At 39.5% G+C, this 7,502-nt stretch overlaps 1 non-coding gene across 1 annotated transcript; it reads right to left on the bottom strand.

Moving 5' to 3' along the window:
- Positions 1-1,182: 1,182 nt before the first annotated feature.
- LOC131152497 (small nucleolar RNA R71) lies at positions 1,183-1,284 on the bottom strand. The gene has a single exon (XR_009135996.1). It is a non-coding gene; the product is annotated as a small nucleolar RNA R71 (small nucleolar RNA).
- Between the last annotated feature and the right edge of the window lie 6,218 nt (positions 1,285-7,502).

The following is a 7,502-nucleotide window of genomic DNA, read 5'->3' as shown; positions in this document are numbered from 1 at the left end:
CATAGAGGTTCTCGCTATCATTGTGATAAAGTATACTCTACTTCCTGACAGTGCACCAGACGAGTGGTGCACCCTTGCTACCCTATGCCATTGAATGGCTCCTTGGACCGTTTCGCTGATTCTCGGTTAGCTTAATATGGTAAACTGACTGAACTTTGATTACACACACAACATCCCTAGTTAGATTCATGATTGAGCACTGCTTTGTAGGAGTAGAGTTAAGTTACATTTACATGCTTTCATTTACATACTTTCAAGTAGTTGATAGAAAACACCTTGAAAAATACCATCTTTTTACTTTTCCTTTACACAAAAGTTGTAGTAAACTGATTTGGAAGTCATTTGATAACTGCACTTTAAGTCCTTGAGGATTAACACCCGACTTCTCCCACTTTCTTCAAAACTTGGGATTAGTTAGGTTTTATAAATACTACTTTTGGTAGTTAAGGACGCAAGCCTTGGTGAGCCTACCAAAATTTAATGCCGTTGCCAGGGACCTAGCTACGATTATCAGCCAACTTCCATTTTAGAGTATTGTTGCTTTGTTTTTATTTGTTTTTTTTTTCTTATTTTTGTTTTTGTTTACTAAGTCTAAAGTCTTAAATTTGTGTGCTTCAAGCGTGTATGTTTGGTTTGCATTCTTTTGCACCAGAGATAGTTCCCCTAGATCCTAAGATTGAAAGATCCCGTAGGTCTTCTAAGAAACCTGCCTTTAATTCTGAGTTTGCAGAGTCGTTTGAACTTAAAACAATGGTCGAACATCCATCGGTTCCCGCCAACCAAATCTCGGAACCCCAAGCTTCCCGCCTACCTGTGGTGGGAGAGCAACCACTTAGGCCTCTTAGGGATTACTTTGTACCTAATGCATACACCTCGCCATCTTGCATCCGATTCCTGGATGTCCAGGCAATTCAAGATTATGACTTGATGCTGCCCACTTTCCATGGGAACTCCACTGAAAATCCTTATCAGCATATAGATGAATTCTTGGAAATATGTTCCACCATCCATATACCAAAATTTAGTGATGTTGTTCTCCATCTTAGGCTCTTTACGTTCTCTCTGAAGGATAAGGCCAAAAACTGGCTGACATCCTTAGAGCCAAACTCAGTGGCCAATTGGGCCACCATGCAGTATGAGTTCCTGAAAAAAGTACTTCCCAATTGAGAAGACGAACTTGCTTCCTAGAGCCATCATGAACTTCTCACAGATGGATGGGGAACTCTTTTTTGAGACTTGGGAGTGTTTTAGGGACCTGCTCCGTAAATGCCCACATCATCAGGTCCCTAAGTGAAAATTAGTGCAATCCTTTTATGAAGGATTAGCTAAGAGAGATAGGTCAATGGTTGATGCATCGTGCGGAGGTACTTACCTCACAAAGCATGAGAATGAGGCATGGGTTCTCTTTGAGAACCTAGCTGAGAATTCTCAGTAGCACACAACTGCTACTCGTAGACCCCCCAACCCATCCAACTCCACACCTAAGGGAGTTTATGAGTTGGCCGCAAGCCACAACCTAGCACCAACCCTACACACCATCCCTCAAAAGTTAGATCAAATCTTGTCCTACAGACAGCACCCGCAGCTAGCAGCGTGTGCAGAGGTATATGCCATTTGCGCTGACCCTTCCCACTCTTATTATAATTGTCCACATGTGCCATCACAACCTGAGCTTGTGTAGGAAGTGAAGGTCACCCATAATTGGTATGATAGACCGTCCAATGACCCCTATTCCAATACATACAATCTTGGGTGGAAATAGCACCCTAACTTATTCTGGAGGCCACAAGCTTCGGGATTTCCAAGCCAAAGACCTCAAACATCATCCAATGGTCCACCTCCTTGCCCATATCAAAATTCACAAAATCATCCTACAAATGCCCCTATGATATATTTCAGGAGACGGTTTTGAAAGCCCCTAAGGGCACTGAGGCTGATCGCCAAGTAGATCAGCAACTACTTCATTCCCATTCCCAATCCATAGCTAAGCTGGAAGCCACCATGGAGCAACTAGCTACTTCCTTGAGTCATAGATATGAGGGAAAGTTGTCAAGTCAACCTCTAGTGAACCCCAAGGGCCATTACAGGGTAGAATATGAACTGAACGCTGGTCCCTTGTCATATCCCGAGCATGCTCAAGCAGTAATCACTATTCGAAGTGGTAGGATGGTAAATGAACAGGTAGAGGAGCAATTGAGCGAGGGAGAACAGAAAGAGGAAAAGGGAATAGAACCCAAAGTTGAAACTTGTGCCACTTCCTCCTCTGATGCACAAAAGAATCCTGAACCCTCAATTTCCAAACCTGCCATTAGAGGGAACAAGCCATACTTTGCCCCTCATAGGGTATTTCATATTTCCCTAGCATAATCTCCTACAACTTCTCATGCACCATCTTTATTTATGAAGGAGGCTTCCATTGAATCCATCTAAGACACATTTAGATAAGCAAAGGTCAATAATCCTCTCCTAGATGATATTAAGCAAACACCTGTGTATAATGAGTTCCTTTAGGAATTAAACACACAGGAGCACAAGTCGAGGGTGCATATGGATGGATTAGTAAAGCAGGCTGAGCGTATAAGCTCAATGATATTAGGGCACCTCACTTATAAACTGAAAGATCCCAACTCACCCACTATTTCGTGTGTAATTGGAAATTACACCATTGACAATGCTCTTTTAGATTTACTTTTGAGCGTGAATATCCTTCCGTACTCAGCTTACCAAAAACTTAACATAGGAGAGCTGCAGCCCACCCCAGTCACATTGTGTTTTGCTGATCGATCCATAAAGAAACCCCGGGGTGTGATAGAGGATGTAGTGGTCAAGGTGGAAGAGTTTCATTACCCCGTCGACTTCATTATCTTAGATATGGAGCCTTCTACAAATTCAATCCCTATCCTTTTAAGATGACCATTCTTAGCCATGGCTAATGCCTATATTCAATGCAGGACACGGATTATGGACATCTCCTTTGGCCATAGGCAACTTCGGCTAAACATATTTCATGCTCCCTAACATCCACTTAAAGCTGTCCAAGTTGTAGATGAAGACTTGATTGATAAAATTTTTGGGGAAGAGGCTCCCTCAATTCTGTGGAGAGATCTATTGGAAGAAACATTTTAGCTCGAGAGTGTCTTTACATTTGGTTTGGAGGATCCTTATGAGCTAAGCAGTGAAATTCATAACTCAGACTCTGGCTTAGAGGGTAAGTTGAGGGTATGCAACACAAGGGGTGATGAGAAAATAAGGGAAGATACCATGAGTTTCGAACCAGGATAAATTCGGAATGAGCTTAAATGCGCCCGGCTAAAGAAGGTAAACTTAGCACTTTCGGGAGGCAACCTGATAATTTTTCTTTCCTTTTTGAATCCTTAGATTATACATTATAGGGCAATTAGGGTTTAGAGTCTTAGGAGTAGGTCACAGGTTAAGTTCAGGGTGCAAATGAGGCGCGATCAGTTCGTGACCTGGTTGAGTTTTGCAAGTCTTCTAAGCTTCTAAGTTACCGCGACACTCGACCATGTTCACGCCCATCACTTCTTTTTGTGTGAATTGGTAGGGTCTCTGAATTTTTATAGACTTAGGAATTACCGAGAGGTTTGACAATGTCTACGACCAGCATTGCTGGCTGGGCGCAACCTTGTCATGAGTAATGTTTTCCTATTTAAGTCTAAATGCTTTGATAAATTCAAGGTATTTACGGCAAAAATGGAGAAGCGTTAGGGTAAATGTATCAAGACACTATGATCGGATCATGGTGGAGAGTACCTATTAGGAGGATTTATGGATTATTTATCAGAGGAGGGAATTGAATCCCAGCTGTCTGCACTTGGTATGCCACAACATAATGGTGTAGTAGAAAGAAGGAATAGGAATCTTATGGACATGGTCAGATCTATGATGAGTTATTCAGATTTTCCTAATTCATCTTGGGGGCACGCTCTAGAAATAGCAGCCTATATTTTGAACTTGGTCACATCTAAGTCAGTACCTACTACAGCCACAGAATAGTGGGCTAGGCACAAACCTAGTCTGCGACATGTTCGAATATGGGGTAGTCCAACACACATGCTAAAATAAAAAACAGATAAGTTGGAATCAAGGACATATGTATTTTTATTTGTTGGCTACCCTAGAGGAACAAAAGGTGGTTTATTTTATTGTCCCAAGGATTAGAAGGTCATTGTTAGCACCAATGCTCGATTCATAGAAGAGGACTATGTAATGAACCACAAACCTAGAAGTAGGATTGTTCTAGAAGAGTTGAGAGGAGATATACCAACTATACCAATAGTGCAAGAAGAACCATCACAAAATAGAGTTATTGGGATCCCATTACCTTGTCGTAGTGGGAGGAATGTTGTAACTCGATCTGAGTCTAATCCATCATGTGCAGCTTGCATCAATACACCGGCTATACAACTAGGGTAGAATGATGGTGCACAAGGATCAGGATTAACACAGAAAAACGTGCCTCATCATAGTGGGAGGGTTGTACACCAGCCTGATCGGTATATGTTTTTGGGAGAGTCTTATGACAGGATCCCTGATGAACTGGATACCGAACCCGGTAACTACTGTGAAGCAATTTAAGATAAAGATGCAGAACTATGGTAGAAGGCTAAGAAATCAGAGATGGAGTCCATGTACTCTAATCAAGTTCGGGATCTTGTAAAGCCACCCGAAGGGATAAAACTCATCCGATGCAAGTGGACCTATAAGAAGAAGAGAGGAGCATACGGGAGGGTGGAAACCTTCAAGGCTAGGCTTGTTGCAAAAAGGTTTAATCTGAAAGAGGGAATCGACTATGAGGAAACTTCCTCGCCGGTAGCCATGCTAAAGTCTATCCAGATTCTCTTATCCATTGCACCTCATTTGGATTATGAAATTTGGAAAATTGATGTCAAGATAGCTTTCCTTCATAGGAGTCTTGATGAGTGAATCTATATGGTGCAACCAGATGGTTTTGCAGCAGTAGGCCAACAACACATCTTGCGCAAGCTTAAAAAGTCCATTTATGGACTTAAGTAGGCATCTAGGTCTTGGAAAATTCATTTTGATCAAGCCATTAAATCTTATGGTTTTGATCAATGGCCTGATGAGTCATGTATATACAAAAAAGCATGATGGAAACGTTGTGGTATTCTTGGTGCTAAATATGGATGATATCTTACTCATCTGAAACGATGTGGGGTTATTATCTTTGGTTAAGGTATGGTTATCCAGACAGTTCGACATGAAGGACTTGAGAGAAGCCGGCAACATCCTTGGGATCAAGATTTTACGAGATCGCAAGCAAAGGATGTTGGTCTTATCACAAGCTACTTATGTCAATATGATTCATGCCCGTTTTAGCATGCAGATCTCAATTTTTTTAAAAAAAATTTGCATCCTTCAGATTTCAAAAATTTTACTGTGAAATATGTCTTCCTGTGTCAATTCAATTTACTTCTCCCCCTTGCTAATGCAAAAATTGTGTTGTTGAATTAAATTGTAATGTAAACATACACAGTGTGTCCAAATTCATAGACATAAATAAGCAAAAACAGTCACTAAAGTTCAAAGGTTATGTGAGGATTAACATGTGTCAGTTAACATGCACTCATCATGATACAAGTTTAATACCAAATGTGAACAAATGTTATACCAAATGGGAACAAATGAGCCGAATTTGAAATTTTTAACCAATTGTGAATAGTAAGTGATGTTGCTCCCCCTGAATTATGTCATCTAATATAATTTTAGGCAACTTCTTGACTATACACTAGGCCTAATTCACGTCTAATTTGGTAAACCTATCCTCCGCAAGTGGTTTCGTGAATATGTCCGCCCATTGTTCATCTGTGCATACAAACTCAAGTGTCACATCTCCTTTTTGCACATGATCACGAAGAAAATGATGTCTAATTTCTATATGTTTAGTTTGTTAATGTAATATAGGATTCTTTGAGATTTTTATTGCACTCGTATTGTCGCACCTTATAAGAACTGTATCATAGCTTATACAAAATTCATAAGTTGTTGCTTCATGTATAACGTTTAAGCACAACGACTTCCTACCATTATGTATTCTGCCTCAGCTGTGGAAAGAGCAACTGAATTCTGCTTCTTGGAAAACCAAGAGACTAAAGAATGTCCTAAGAAATAACATGTGCTACTCGTGCTCTTCCTATCCACTTTGCTACCACCAGAATCAGCATCTGAATAGCTGATAATCTCAAAGGATGTATACTTAGGATACTATAACCCCTGTTCAATAGTTCCTTTCAGGTATCTAAGTATTCGTTTGCCAGCTAACAAATGTGACTCTTTTGGTGTAGTTTGAAATTTTGCGCACAAATATATGCTGAACATTATGTCAGATCTGCTAGCATTCAAATATAGTAAGCTACCGATCATTCCATGATAGAGCTTGACATTTACTGGTATACCTTGTTCATCTTTGTCTAATTTCAAAGAAGAGCTCATAGGTGTCCCTAGTATTTTTCCATCTTCCATATTAAAATTTTTTAGCAGATCTCTAATATACTTCGATTGATTTATAAAAATTCCATGTTTTGCATGCTAGATCTAAAGTCCTAGGAAGAAATTTAGTTCACCCATCATGCTCATCTCAAATTCATTTTGCATAGTGCTTGCAAACTCATTGCACAAGTCTTTATTTGTTGCTCCAAATATGATATTGTATACTTGAACTAGGAGCATGTCATCTTTCTTAGACTTTATGAAAAATGTTGTGTCTATCCTTCCTCTGATAAATTCATTATCCATTAGAAAACTGCTTAGCCTTTCATACCAAGCTCTAGGAGCTTGCTTTAAACCATACAAGGCTTTAGTTAGTCTATAAACATGTTTTGGATACTTATGGTTTTCAAAACCTGGGGGTTGTTCTACATTTACCTCTTCACTTATGTAGCTATTTAAAAATGCGCTTTTGACATCCATTTGATACAACTTGAAATCCTTAAAATCAGCATAAGACAAAAACATTCGAATGGTTTCCATTCTAGCTACATGTGCAAAGGTTTTTCCAAAATCTATTCCTTCTTCCTAGTTATATGCCTGAGCTACTAGTCTTGCCTTATTTCTAACAACTATCCCATGTTCATCTTTCTTGTTCTTATATATCCATTTTGTACCAATAATTGTCTTGTCCTCAGGTCCAGGAACTAATGTTCCAACTTTATTTCTCTCAAACTGGTTTAACTCTTCTTTCATGGACATCACCCAAGATTCATCCTCAATTGTTTCACTCACATTCCTAGGTTCTTCTTGAGACAGAAAGGCAAAGTGACTAATCATATTCCTAAGTGAGGATCGTGTGGCTACTCCATGTAATGGTTCACCTTTTATTTGATCAATGGGATGACTCTTTATGTACTTCCATTCTCTAGGTAGTTCATTAACTTCATTTTCAATTTGATTAGTTTCAGCAGATGATTCTTTAATTTCATTTCTCTTTTTTGAATTATTTTCAATAGAAAGTTTTTCAAATTCCT

The sequence above is a fragment of the Malania oleifera genome, chromosome 3 (assembly GCF_029873635.1).
Source record: "Malania oleifera isolate guangnan ecotype guangnan chromosome 3, ASM2987363v1, whole genome shotgun sequence".
Classification (NCBI taxonomy): Eukaryota; Viridiplantae; Streptophyta; class Magnoliopsida; order Santalales; family Ximeniaceae; genus Malania; species Malania oleifera.
The sequence above is the reverse complement of the archived record's forward strand: the minus strand, read 5'-3'. Positions and strand labels throughout refer to the sequence as shown.